This window comes from Penaeus chinensis, chromosome 16 (assembly GCF_019202785.1).
Source record: "Penaeus chinensis breed Huanghai No. 1 chromosome 16, ASM1920278v2, whole genome shotgun sequence".
Lineage (NCBI taxonomy): Eukaryota > Metazoa > Arthropoda > Malacostraca > Decapoda > Penaeidae > Penaeus > Penaeus chinensis.
In genome coordinates this window covers 1,434,950-1,449,477 of record NC_061834.1, presented here as the reverse complement: position 1 = coordinate 1,449,477, position 14,528 = coordinate 1,434,950, and the positions used below count along the sequence as shown (strand labels likewise).

Below are 14,528 nucleotides of genomic sequence, written 5' to 3'. Positions count from 1 at the left end.
CGCTCCCATCCCTTCCTCCCCCTCCCCTCCTCTACCTCTCTCCACTACCTTCCTCCCCCTCCCCTACCTCTCTCCCCTCCCTTCCTCACCATGTCCTACCCTCCCCTCTCTTCATTCCTCCCCCTCCCCTCCCTTCCTTCCCTTCCCCTCCCTTCCTCCCAATGTTCTCCCCCTCCCCTCCTTTCCTCCCAATGTCCTCCCCCTGCCCTACCTTCCTCCCCATCCCCCTTTCTCCCCATGTCCTCTCCCTCCCCTCCCCTCCCTTCCTCCCCCTCCTCTCCCTTCCTCCCCCTCCCCTCCCTTCCCCCTTCCCATCCCTTCCTCCCCATGTCCTCCCTCTCCCCTCCTTTCCTTCCCATGTCCTTCCCCTCCCCTCCCTTCCCCCCATGTCCTCCCCCTCCCCTCCTTTCCTTCCCATGTCCTTCCCCTCCCCTCCCTTCCCCCATGTCCTCTCCCCTCCCCTCCTTTCCTTCCCATGTCCTTCCCCTCCCCTCCCTTCCTCCCCATGTCCTCCCCCCTCCTCCTCCCCATGTCCTCCCCCTCCTCCCCCCTCCCTTCCTCCCCATGTCCTCCCCCTCCCCTCCCTTCCTCCCCCTCCCCTCCCTTCCTCCCCATGTCCTCCCCCTCCCCTACCTTCCTCCCCCTCCCCTCCTTTCCTTCCCATGTCCTCTCCCTCCCCTCCCTTCCTCCCCCTCCCTCCCTCTCCCCTCCCACCCCGCTAGCTCCGCCCATTCACGAGCAGCACGAGCGAGGCGCCACTAGGCAGCGAGTCCGGCCTTCGAGCAGACGGGCCCTGTACGTCGTGTCGCTCGCATCCCCCCCCTCCGCGGTGCTAGCGTGAGTCCCTCTGAGAAACGTCGCCGCTCGAGACGAAAGTGCGCTTGTGGAACTTCTACTGTTTTTGTTTTTTGTTTTTTGTTTTTTGTTTTTGTTTTGTTTTGTTTTTTATATACGGATTCGTTGGAAAGGATGAAGAATCGGTTCTCTTGTGTGGTACGAGGATGTGTAATTTCCGAGGATATTGACGACTGCTAGTGAATATTTTTTTTTAATTTTATTTTTTATTTTTTTTATTTTATTTTGTGGTTGTAAGAAGAAAAATAAGTGTGATGATAGAAGGATGATAAGTACATCTTGTGTTAATTTATTCGGTGTCACTCAAACCTGAAACGAAGAAAGATTTGATCTTAAACGAAGAGATATTTTACGATAAACGAAGAAATATTTTTATTATCAACTTTTTTTTTCACTCTAGATCCTTAGCAAGAGAGCTGTTAGTGAAGGTAATGAACTAGAAAATACTTGAAGATACTGTGGATAAGTTTGTCAGGAGAGAAAATAAAACGACCGACGTATCAGGCGAATTTGGGTAAGTCATGTAATTAACGAGCGTATGTTATATTCCATTAATTACTTTGCGTTTTCTTTTTCAAATTCCCATCTGAAATTCTTCCTCCGTTTAAGAGAAACTTTGGTATTTTGTTTCGTCTTCTCACAACGCATCACGTCCTTCATGTAATAAAAGATTGCATCTTTTCAATATTTATTCAACATCAGCAAGGAATAAAATCCTTCGTAAATCACATCATAAACCTTAGTAAAGTGAAGTTTAAAAAAAAAAAAAAAAAAAAGCCATTTTCACTGCCCACAAAAAAAATGTTCCTGCCTCTAGTTTTAAGAGAAGTTGCAACTACACTCATTACAAGATAACTGCTGTTCCCATGAACTTAAAACACATACAGTACATATATACAGTGTGTGTATGTATGTGAATATATATATATATATATATATATATATATATATATACACACACACACAAAATATATGTGTATGTCTGTATGTATATTATATATATATATATATATATATATATATATATATATATGTGTGTGTGTGTGTGTGTGTGTGTGTGTGTGTGTGTGTGTGTGTGTGTGTGTGTGTCTGTGTGTGTGCGTGCGCGAGTTTGTGTGCGGGTATATGTGTGTGTGTGCGTGCGCGTGTTTGTGTGCGGTTATGTGTGTGTGTGTGTGTGTGTGTGATAGTATGTATGCATGCATGTATGTATGTATATAAGTGTGTATGTGTGTGCGTATACACACACACACTTACATACACACACACACATATTTATACGTGTGTGTGTATGTATGTATGTATGATAGTATATATGTATGCACGTATATATGCACACACACACACACACACACACACACACACACACACACACACACACACACACACACACACACACACACTCACACACACACACACACACACACACACACACACACACACACACACACACACACACACATACATAGATATACTGCATATGTATATATAGAGATAGATAGATAGAAAGATAGATATATGTGTATATATATGTGTATATGTATATATATAAATATATATACATATATATATATATATATATATATATATATATATATATATATATGTATACATATACACACATGCATATATGCATATGCGCTCACACACGCACACACACACACAGATAGGTAGATACAGATATAGATATAGATAGGTCGATATATATATATATATATATATATATATATATATATACATATATATATATATATATATATATATATATACGTATATATGTATACATATATATATATATATATATATCCATCTCTCACTCTCTCTCTCTCTCTCTCTCTCTCTCTCTCTCTCTCTCTCTCTCTCTATCTCTCTCTCTCTCTCTCTCTCTCTCTCTCTATATATATATATATATATATATATATATATATATATATATATATACATATATAAATATACATATATATGTATGTACACACACAAAAACACACACATACACACACACACACAGAAATATATGTATATATATGTATATATATATATATATATATATATATATATATATATATATATATATATATATATATACATACACACACACACACACACACACACACACACACACACACACACACACACACACACACACACACACACACACACACACACACACACATGTATATATATAAATTGTCCCAGCCTATTTTCCATATCCATCACAGCTGGAACACCGGCTAGAGGCCCTGGAACCGGCGGGCTTACGCAAGGGGACGAACAGGGGGCGTGGGCGACTCCGCTGGTCTTTGCCGAGCCTGGCTTGCGGGGCTAAATCTCAGTGGGTGGAGGGAAAGGAGAAGGAGGAGAAGAAAGGGGGGAAAGGGGGATGGTGATGATGATGATGATGATGATGAGGAGGAGGGGGGGGGGAGGATGATAATGATGATGATGGTGATGATGATGAGGAGGAGGAGGAGGATGATGACGATGATGATGATGATGATGATGATGAGGAGGAGGAGGAGGAGGAGGAGTAGGTGGCGGAGGAGGAAGAGAAGGAGGGAAAAGATGATGATGATGATGATAATGAGGTGGAGGAGGAGGAGGAGAGGAGGAGGAGGAGTAGGATGATGATGATGATGATGAAGATGATGATGATGATGAGGAGGAGGAGGAGTAGGTGGCGGAGGAGGAAGAGAAGGAGGAAGAGAAGGAGGAAAAACATGATGATGATGATAATGAGGAGGAGGAGGAGGAGAGAGGAGGAAAAGGATGACGATGATGATGATGAAGATGATGACGATGATGATGATGATGATGAAGATGATGACGATGATGATGATGATGATGATGATGAGGAGGAGGAGGAGGAGGAGTTAAAGGATGAAGATGATAAAAATGATAATTATGATGCTGACGATGATGATGACGATGACGATGATGATGATGATGAAGAGGAAAAGGATGACGGTGATGAAGATGATGATTATGATGATGACGATGATGATGATGATGATGACGATGATGATGATGATGATGATGATGACGATGATGATGATGAGGAGGAGGAGGAGGAGGAGAAGGAGGGTGCAGGTGAATCCATATTGGCTCAGAAGGATATACGAGCGCAGAAGATGAATGAATGGTCCATTGTGAAAGTCTGTGTACTATAGTGTGTACCTCGAGTAGGAATCGCAGTACAATTTGAATGCCTCGTAGTCCTGATTTGATCGAGTATAAAGAGGGGGTTAAGTCTTCATTACAAGGGAGATTGTCAAGTTTCTGAACCGGTGCAACGTGTCTGAACCGCAGATATGAACCGGAATATACAGACGAACCAATTTAATGAAGCGTATCTTTTTTTCTATGAAGTGGATAGTTTACTGGTTTTATGAATGAACTGCGAAGCCAGAGTGTCTTTTTTTTGTGTGTTTTATTCGTGTATATGTTTGTTGTTGTGAAAATATAACTAATAATTAGAGGTGGCGACTAGATATAAGCTGAAATCCGTTTCACATTAGAGACGTTACCCATATTTCGTTGTTGTTGTTGTTGTTATGCCGTTATCATCATCATCATCATCATCATCATCACCATCACCCTTCTCCTCCTCCTCCTCCTCCTCCTCCTCCTCATCATCATCATCATCATCATCATCATCATCACCATCATCACCATCATCACCATCATCATCATCATCATCATCATCATCACCATCATCATCACCATCATCACCATCATCATCACCATCATCATCACCATCATCATTTTCACCATTATCACAATTTTTTTTCATCTTGTTTTCATCACCATTGCTATTATCGACATCATTATCATGACATCACCTCATTATCGTTGTCATAATACTTCGTGATTAAATCCTGTTTAAAAGATTTGCGCTAAATACAGTCATTTTCGAAGCATATTAGATTTTTTTTTTTCATTCAGATCCAGTCATGTTACAGATAACAAATCTATTGTGAAAATGTTAGGTTTTAACAAAAGCCGGAAAAGGAATCATATGGATACGATTTTTTAGTAACAAAAGAACAGCACAAATATATTTCATCTTTGAATAACAAACAAAAGCAATTCATAACAATTATTCCCCTCAGGAAAGCACTCTTTCTATATAGTTTTTTTTAAATCTTAGTCTGTTTGTTCTAAGAAAAGGGTTTCTGTCGCTTGAATTAAATTTGTCTGATTTGAATATCTAATTTCTTAAATTTCTTATTATGTATGTATTTTTTTTAATTGTCTGATTTCAATATTCAATTTCACTTTTCATTAATCATATTTCTTTATGTAAGTCTTATCATTATGTTTTTTAATTGTCTGATTTGAATATTTCATTTATTTTTTTCATTTTTTACATTTCTCTTTTATCCGCTTTTATTCTTTTCATCCTTGTCCTGTACATGTCAGTCTTCCCTATGATGCAAGTGGCAAATGCAATTCATTTGATGTTCGTCTGTGACTTCAAGGCAGACACGAAATTCACGTAAGCCGGCAGGAAGGAGGAGGAAGGAAGGAGGAGGAGGAGGAAGAGGAGGAAGAGGAGAAAGGGGGGGAGGGAGAGGGGAGGAGGGAGGAGGAAGAGAAGGGGAGGAGGAGGAGAAGGAGGAGAAGGGGAGGAGGAGGAGGAGAAGGGGAGGAGGAGGAGGAGGAGGAGGAGGAGGAGGAGGAGGAGGAGGAGGAGGAGGAGGGAGAGGGGGAGGAGGAGAAGGAAAAGGAAGGATGATAATAATGATGGAGGACGAGAAGGAGGAGAGGAAGAAAAGGCGGAGGAGCCGCAGATGTAGATATGAGAGTAGGGAGAGAGGCAGGGGTGAAGGAGAAGGAGAAGGAGAGAGAGAAGCAGGTGGAAGAGTATTTAAAAGGTGATAAAAAATAGAAAAGGGAAAAAAACGACAAGGAGGAGGAAGAGGGAGAAAAAAAGACGAAAGAAGAAGAGGAAGAGAAGGGAGGAAGACACAAGACAAAGGAAACGAAAGGAAGTAAGAACAAACAACAAAGGAAGAAGAAAATAGAATACATTCCTCCTTATGTTAGTCTGTTAATATCCTAAGCACATCTTGTGATCACTTTCGAGACAACAACTCTTCTGAAAGTCTTCTTGCCAAGCCCTTTAAAAGCCCCTTTGCATGTTTCGTATTATAAGGAGTATGACTGCTTGCGTGTATGAAAACCTTCATATATTTACACACATGTATATTAACACATATAAACCTTCTTACTGTTGTGTCACTTTTAACATGCATCTCAGAGACGGAGACGGAGACTGAGATAGAGACAGAGGAGAAATATACAAAGATAGAGACAGAGACAGAGACGGAGACGGAGACGGAGATGGAGACGGAGACAGATAGAGATAGAGATAGAGACAGAAACAAAGACAAAGAGACGGAGAGAGAGACAGGCAGAGGCAGATATAGAGATAGAGACAAAGACAGAGACAGACAAAGATAAAGACAAAGAGACATTGACAGAGACAGAAACAAAGACAAACAGACAGAGATAGAGGCATAAACAAAGGCAAAGAGACAGAGACAGAGATAGAGACGGATACAGAGACAGAAACAAAGACAAAGAGACAGAGACAGGAACAGAAACAAAGGCAAAGAAACAGTGATAGAGACGGAGACAGAAACAGAAAAAGACAAAAAGACAGATTACCTAGGAAATAGACAGACAATGAGAGGGAAGAAATGAGAACTGACGAAACAACATGATTCATAACGCAAAAGTCAGTGGCTGAAATATGACCAAACGAAAGCTCGGATGAAACACACACACACACTTTCCTTACGCGGTCGAATCAGGCAAACTCGGTTCAAATAAAATCAATATGCAACGTGTTGACCCTGTCAGAGGAGAGAATTAGTCAGCATGCAATAATTTTCGCCTTCGTTGACCTGCCCGGTGATGGTGATGATGATGTTGGTGATGGTGACTAGAAATGGTGGTGGTAGTTGTGATGAAGATGATGTTGATGATGAATGGGGTGATAGTGTTAATGGTAGAGATAGCTAGTTAGCTAGCTAGATAGATAGATAGATAAATAGAGATAGAGAGAGAGATGAATAGATAGATAAAGATAAAGAGAGAGCACCAGGGAGAATTGCAATATGATTGTGTCAAATTTATATATAATACCCCGCGGGTATCCTTTACCTTAAGGAAGCCTTTACTTAAACACCCTATATAAACGCGTATACTAAGTCTCTGACCATACTACCTCTCTGAACACAACCATATATCCCTTCAATCAACACACAAAACCACTAAAATTCAATCAAAATAGGGGAAAAAAAAGGCCGCTCTATTTTTCTAAAGTGCAGACGACATCACCAGCAGCCCGGGTTAACGAGGCGAGTCCATTGCAAATCCGCGACTTACTATCCAATATGTGTCATTATCAGGGACATTACTTAATCCATTGTTCGCTGACGATCGTGCACATCTGTTGCAAGGCCGGAAATGTTTAATTGTTGCTGGTGATGATGTTGATGGCGTTGATAATGGAGGTAGTGATGAGGATGGTGATGGTGATTGGTGGTGGTGGTGATGGTGATTGGTTGTGGTGGTGATGGTGGTGATGGTGATTGGTGGTGGTGATGGTGATTGGTGGTGGTGTGGTGATGGTGATTGGTGGTGGTGTGGTGATGGTGGTGGTGATTGGTGGTGGTGGTTATGGCGATGGTGATGGTGGTGATGGTGATGCTGCTGGTAGTGATAGTGATGTTGGTGGTGGTGATGGTGTTGGTGGTGGTGGTGATATTAGAATTGTTGACCTTAGTCTATATGTTAATTAAGTTAATATCAATATTAGTTTATATCTATATTATTACACATACTAATATATTATACATATATATATATATATTAGCTTACATAATGGTATAACTTATACATATATTAATCTATATACTAATACAGTTTACATCTGTATTAATCTATATTTCTCAACCTACCAATACGCATTCATTCATATATGAATATAAATAGATCTTTTAATAAATTTCCCAACTATCTATTCATATATATTATCAATCTATCTATAGAGATTATTAAGAACCTCATTTATTTATTCACTCATTTTAGGAAACCAACTGGGCTGAAAACTACCACCATTAGACTTTAAATTAACTTTTTTATATAAACTTTATATAAAAAGGCCAGCAATTCAACGATCAAATCGGCTGCTTTAATTTTTTGTTGCTATAAATATTCGTTTTTCCTTTCCTCTTTAAATCTATATCAAATCTATATTATTCGTACAATCATTAAGGTGCTACCCTAATTACTACTTCGAAAATTGATTATATGGCTGTAATTAGTGCTAATGTTACTGTTGTTATTAATCTTATCTTATGATCATCACTGTCATTAAGTCTGATATGATCTCTGTGTTATCAATAATGTTAATCATTATCATTATTATCAATGTTATCATTATTATTACTCTCATTATCATCATCATCATCATCATCATCATCATCATCATCATATTATTATTATTATTATATTATCATTATTATATTATTATTGTTATTATATTATTATCATTATTATTATTGTCCTTATTATTATTATTATTATTATTATTGTTATTATTATTATTATTATTATCATCATCATTATCACTGTTATCATTATCGTATTTGTAATAATAACAGTTATTATTATTGTTATTATCATTATCATTATTATTGTTATTATCCTTATCCTTATTATTGTTATTATCATTATCATTATTATTGTTATCATTGTCGTATGTGTAATGATAACAATTATTATTATTATAGTTATTATTGTTATTATTTATTTTCATTATCATTAATGATACTATTAACAATAATAATAATGATAATGATAATATGGTTATTATTACAACCTTTACCATTATTGATAATGTTGATGATGGTGATAAAAACTATTATGATCATGTATACTATCATTAAGTGCCATTGCTATTTGTTACAAAATAATTCATACTGTTATTTTTATACTTCTATTATCGTTGTCACTATTTTCCTATCATTATCACTATCAAATTCATTTTCACTTCTGAGAATAGTCAGTCTTTTTTCATTTTCGTCTTTTTCATCATCTTCTTCTTTGTACTTTTTCTTTTTATCTTATTTTGTTATTCTTCTTTTTCATCTTCATCTTCATCTTGTTCTTCTCCTTTTTTTTCATTATATTCTTCTTCTTCATCTTTTTTTCTTCTTCTTCTTATTTTTCTCTTCCTATCTTCTTATCCATCTTCATCATCTTTTTCTTCTTCTTTTTCTTTTTCTTCTTCTTCTTCTTCTTCTTCATCATCTTCATCATCTTTTTCTTCTTCTTTTATTCGACGCGATGGTGCAGGTTGATGATTATGACTTTTTTTTCTTCTTCTGCTTCTTCTTCATCATCTTTTTCTTCTTTTATTCGACGCGAAGGTGCAGGTTGATGATTATTTTGAAAAGGATGACGTGTTGATAGCAGGCATTTGATAATTAACAGGTGTTAGTAAATTATTAATTAGTGAACTAGTTGGTGATCATAAACACTTTATAATTAGCAAACAATCGGCAAGTTAGTGATGGTGAACAATTTATAATTAGCTGGTTTATGAGGATGATTGGCAATGTCATGGTGATACACACTCTAACTGGCAGGTTAATGGTAATTATTTGATTATGGATAATGGGCAAGATGGTGATAATAAGCACTTTATAACTAGTAGGTTTTAGTTATTCAATCACTGGTAACTGGCAATTTGATGACGATAAACACTTTGTAATTGGCAGGTTAATGATAATAATTATGTGAGAATGAATAGGTTGATGAGACGATAATTACATATTTAGGTTGAATTCAGAAAAAAAAAAAAAACTAATTCTTATATTTGCTTTTATCACTTTGAATTTGCATGTGTATTCGGTTATGTCTAATAAACCCATCTTCATCTCTGTTCATTTGTTGCTCTACTGTTTTTCTATATATTTTTTTCTCCTGGTCTTTAATTATTCAATCCAAAATGTTTTCAACTGTCATTTAGATTTATTTTCTTTGATTAAGATAAATTTGTTTACTGAGTTTGTACCTTTTGCCAAGTTTTCCGACCAGAGACGCGGCGGCGGCCAGACTTGATGCAATGATCCTTTTGAATAAGAACTAATGATAATTTTCAGCTAAAGAAGCCGAGAGAAGGAGACGTGGAAAGACACGAACGCACTATACATGCATGCACACGCGCACACGTACTCGCACACTCACACACACACGCACACACAGGCACACACACACACATACATATACATACGCACACACACATATATATAGACAGATAGATAGCGAGATAGATAGAGATAGATAGATAGATAGAGAGAGAGAGAGAGAGAGAGAGAGAGAGAGAGAGAGAGAGAGAGAGAGAGAGAGAGAGAGATAGAGTGAGCGAGAAAGAGAGAGAGGGACAGACAGACAGACTCGTGTTTGTGAGCATGTGTGTATGATAATGACGATAGATAAATATTGATAGATAGATAAAAAGATAGATAAACAGACAAACGCGTAAATATATAGACACTCGCTGTTAACGTCAACGAACCTGGTTTCACTTTTACCTTGTAACTGCATTAGTTAAATATTTGTAAATGCGCTAGGTTGAAAGTTTTCAATATCATCATAAAAGACTTTCTGTGCGCGGTAATATCTCCTGGAAAATCTGTTTATTTGTAATTAGGTTGATGATATCGATTTACATCAAGTGATAAGTATGGATATATTCATGTATGTTTGTTTGTTTGTACGGTATGTATTTATATTACATATACCGGTCTTCTCTCTCTTTTTCTCTGTCTGTTTACCTTTCTCTCTCTCTATCTCTCTCTCTATCTATCTCTCTCTCTCTCTCCGTCTCTCTCTTTTTTCCTCCCTCCCTCCTTCCCCCCTCCCTCCCTCCCTCTCCCTCTCCCTCTCCCTCTCCGTCTCTCTCTCTATCTATCTCTCTCTCTCTCTCCGTCTCTCTCTTTTTTCCTCCCTCCCTCCTTCCCCCCTCCCTCCCTCCCTCTCCCTCTCCCTCTCCCTCTCCGTCTCAGTCTCCCTCTCCCTCTCCCTCTCCCTCTCCGTCTCCCTCTCCCTCTCCGTCTCCGTCTCCGTCTCCGTCTCCGTCTCCGTCTCCGTCTCCGTCTCCGTCTCCGTCTCCGTCTCCGTCTCCGTCTCCCTCTCCGTCTCCCTCTCCCTCTCCGTCTCCCTCTCCCTCTCCCTCTCACTCTCCCTCTCCGTCTCCCTCTCCCTCTCCCTCTCCCTTTCCCTCTCCATCTCCCTCACCGTCTCCGTCTCCGTCTCCCTCTCCCTCTTTGTCTCTCTCGTCCTCTCCCTCTCCCTCTCCCTCTCCCTCTCCCTCACTCTTTCTGCCACACAAACCCTCACCCACGCCCATGTTTGTCTTGGTAATATGGCGAATGACATCAAGAGTTCTCAATCTTTATTCCGAAAATTGCCTTATATTACAACAAAGACCACTGCTTGTTGTCGCGCGAACAAGTTAACAAGGAATTGACAAAATTCAGAGCCGAAATAAGAAATGGTTATGTGAGTGCCGTTCGTAGGAAATGTGGATATGCTACGTGATAAGATTTTAATTTCTATTGAATCGATGGAAATCCTCGCGTGTGTGTGCGGTGGTGGTCTTTATTTTAATACGAATACGGCAGACCTCAACCCCGCACTCTGGCCTTGTGTGTAATGTATGCCTTTGAAATCGTCTAAAAATTGCTCGTACGTAAGCCGGTCTCCTTGGCCTTTGTCATCCGTGCTCACTGCAGTCGAAAGCTCTTTGGAACAAAACCTCAACATGCATTTCTTTCAAGCAGAATCTAATATCTTCATGCATAGAGGATGGTAAGAGCAAAGGCTTCAGGTCTCTTTAAGCAGGTGCCTGAGACACATGTTTTATTTTTGTAATATATCTGTGGGTCTGTGTAAGCAAACTATCATTACATTGGTGTATGTGTGTATGATTGCGTAAAATTGTGTGTGTGTGTGTGTGTGTGTGTGTGTGTGTGTATGTGTGTGTGTGTGTGTGTGTGTGTGTGTGTGTGTGTGTGTGTGTGTGTTTTATTACCCCTCTCCACCTACCTATGCGTTGCTATGTACGTGTGTCGAACTTTCAACATTATATTTATAGTAATTTGCGATCGAGGAGACTGTCGGTAAACACATTCACGATAAACTAATTGCCTTTGACCGGTTTACTAAGCAGCCATAAAACAGTATAATTACTTTCATATAAATCACATTAAGGACGGGGCTGACTCAAATTGCCTCGCCATAGCTAGTGCAAACGTCACATGAGCTAAATGTGTCTTTTTATCGACCAAACCATGACCATATATTAGTTTCATATACTGTTGATAATGGAAGATAGAAACTTGTGTTGCGGTTGTACAGTGCTCATATATGGTCTCTATTTTATGCAAATGTTGTATTAGACGTATCTCTGAACGGTACGTAAGGCAGTATTTTGTGAAGCTGGGTTGGTATTGTTATATAAATGTTTGCATTTGCTTTATAGGTAAGTACGTACACACGCGCGCACTCTCTCTCTCACACACACACATACACACAAACACACACACACACACACACACACACACACACACACATACATACACACACACACACACACACACACACACACACACACACACACACACACACACACACACACATACATATATATATATATATATATATATATATATATATATACATCTATAATCTATCCTGCACGAAATCTCATTTGGTCTGAGCCAGGGATCGGCAACCGTCTGCCAGTCGATTCTCGAAGATATCCATATGCATCGTTTTTTATTTATCTATTTATTTATTTACTTAGTTCAATACTAACAGAAGGCTAAAATAGACAGAGGAAGCGAAGATAGACATTTGAAACACATATTTCCTCTGATACTTTATTGTTGTTTTTGTTAATAGCATTATTGTTGTTGCTGTTTGTTTTATTAATATGGTTATTTTGTATAATGATGATGATTATCACACCCGACATTACCATCTTTCTCCTCCTCCTCCTCCTTCTCCTCTTCCTCATCTTCATCATCATCACATCATCCTCTTCCTCACCATCATCATCATCATCATCCTCATCCTCTTCCTCTTCCTCACCCTCATCCTTCTCATCATTCTCATCATCCTATTCCTCACCATCCTCCTCTTCATTATCATCATTATTATCATCATCCTCATCCTCATCCTCATCATCCTCACCATCATCACCTTTCTCATTATCCTCCTCATTCTATTCCCCGTCGACTTCCCTCACTTTCCCATCACCACCACCACTGTTATCACCATTAATAACTCTCACAAGATTGACTCCTGAACGCTTTCCCCCCCCCCCCCTCATCCTCCCCCCCTCCTCCTCCCCTCCCCCCCATCCCTACCTCTCCGTCTAAAGTTATCGAGCTCGACTTACCTTGAAAACTTGTAAAGAAGGTCAAACGGAATTATTCCTTTGAAAGAGAAAACCAACTCCATAATTTCTTGTCACAATGTCTCAGTACAAATATCTATCATTTTTGTTGAGACTTCACCAAAAGCTTTCTAGGTTTTGGGTCAAGTATATGTTTACGATAGGAGGAAGACCCTCGTGTTTTAAAAACTTCGGTAAATGCAATTATTTTCAACATTGATGCGAATACAAGGTTATAGAGCTCCCATGGCTGTTCCGTTTCTCGTCTGTTTTAAAATTCTATCGGACATTTTCCAAAGCTGTTTTGATGTATCAGATCATGTATCAAGTTATGTTTTATGTTTTCTTGTGCTGTCATTTTTTGAAGTGTGTATCAATGTAGATTTATGATAAATTTTATTTTCAGCCCTGGCAATATTTCACCTGGCAGATGTTCACATACATTAGCCATTACCATAGAAATTAATATAGCACGAAGTGATAAATTTAGCCTTATCTACATATGGTAAATACAAGTCAATACAGCATCTATACTTACTTTTCCTATTTTTTTTTAGTAGTCTGAACACCTGCGTTTTAAAAAGATACAGTAAGTATCTATCCTACTAGAATGTTTACGTGTGTTTACACAAATAGGTCTGAATTTGCTAGTCACTTTTTAAATAGCATAAGAAGAAGAAAAGAAGAGGAAGAAGAATATGAAGAAGATGAAGAAGATGAAGAAGAAGACGAAGAAGAGAAGAAGAAGAAGACGAAGAAGAAGAAGAAGAAGAAGAAGAAGAAGAAGAAGAAGAAGAAGAAGAAGAAGAAGAAGAAGAAGAAGAAGAAGAAGAAGATGATGATGATGATGAAGAAGACGATGAAGAAAAAGAAGAAGAGGAAAAGAAGACGAAGAAGAATAAACGAGAATTATCACAGTTTTCTTACCTGTATAACCTCGATTCTTCTCTCCTATACTTACTCTTTGGCTACTTATAAAGTAAATGTTACACTTCTTACTTATGAATATTTCTTTTAAGTAAAGCGTTGTATTTTTTCCCCTTTTTCACGTGGGGTTAGGGGATTGTCTTTCCCTTCGTCTCTCTCTCTTATAAAGCTTTCTTAAAGAGAGGTAGAGAGATAAATGTATTTATAGATAGATAAATAGATAGATAAAAAGAGAGGGAGAGAGAGCGCCAGACAGACAGAGATAGAC

At 38.6% G+C, this 14,528-nt stretch overlaps 1 protein-coding gene across 1 annotated transcript in view; it reads left to right on the top strand.

Moving 5' to 3' along the window:
- The first annotated feature begins 766 nt into the window (after positions 1-766).
- The window catches only part of LOC125033613 (adipokinetic hormone/corazonin-related peptide receptor variant I-like), a 58,696-nt gene continuing 44,934 nt past the window's right edge, over positions 767-14,528 (top strand). Inside the window, exons 1-2 of the mRNA XM_047625273.1 lie at positions 767-837; positions 1,256-1,369. The gene's annotated coding sequence lies outside the window, so the exon portion shown is untranslated. The remainder of the gene's footprint in view (positions 838-1,255; positions 1,370-14,528) is intronic.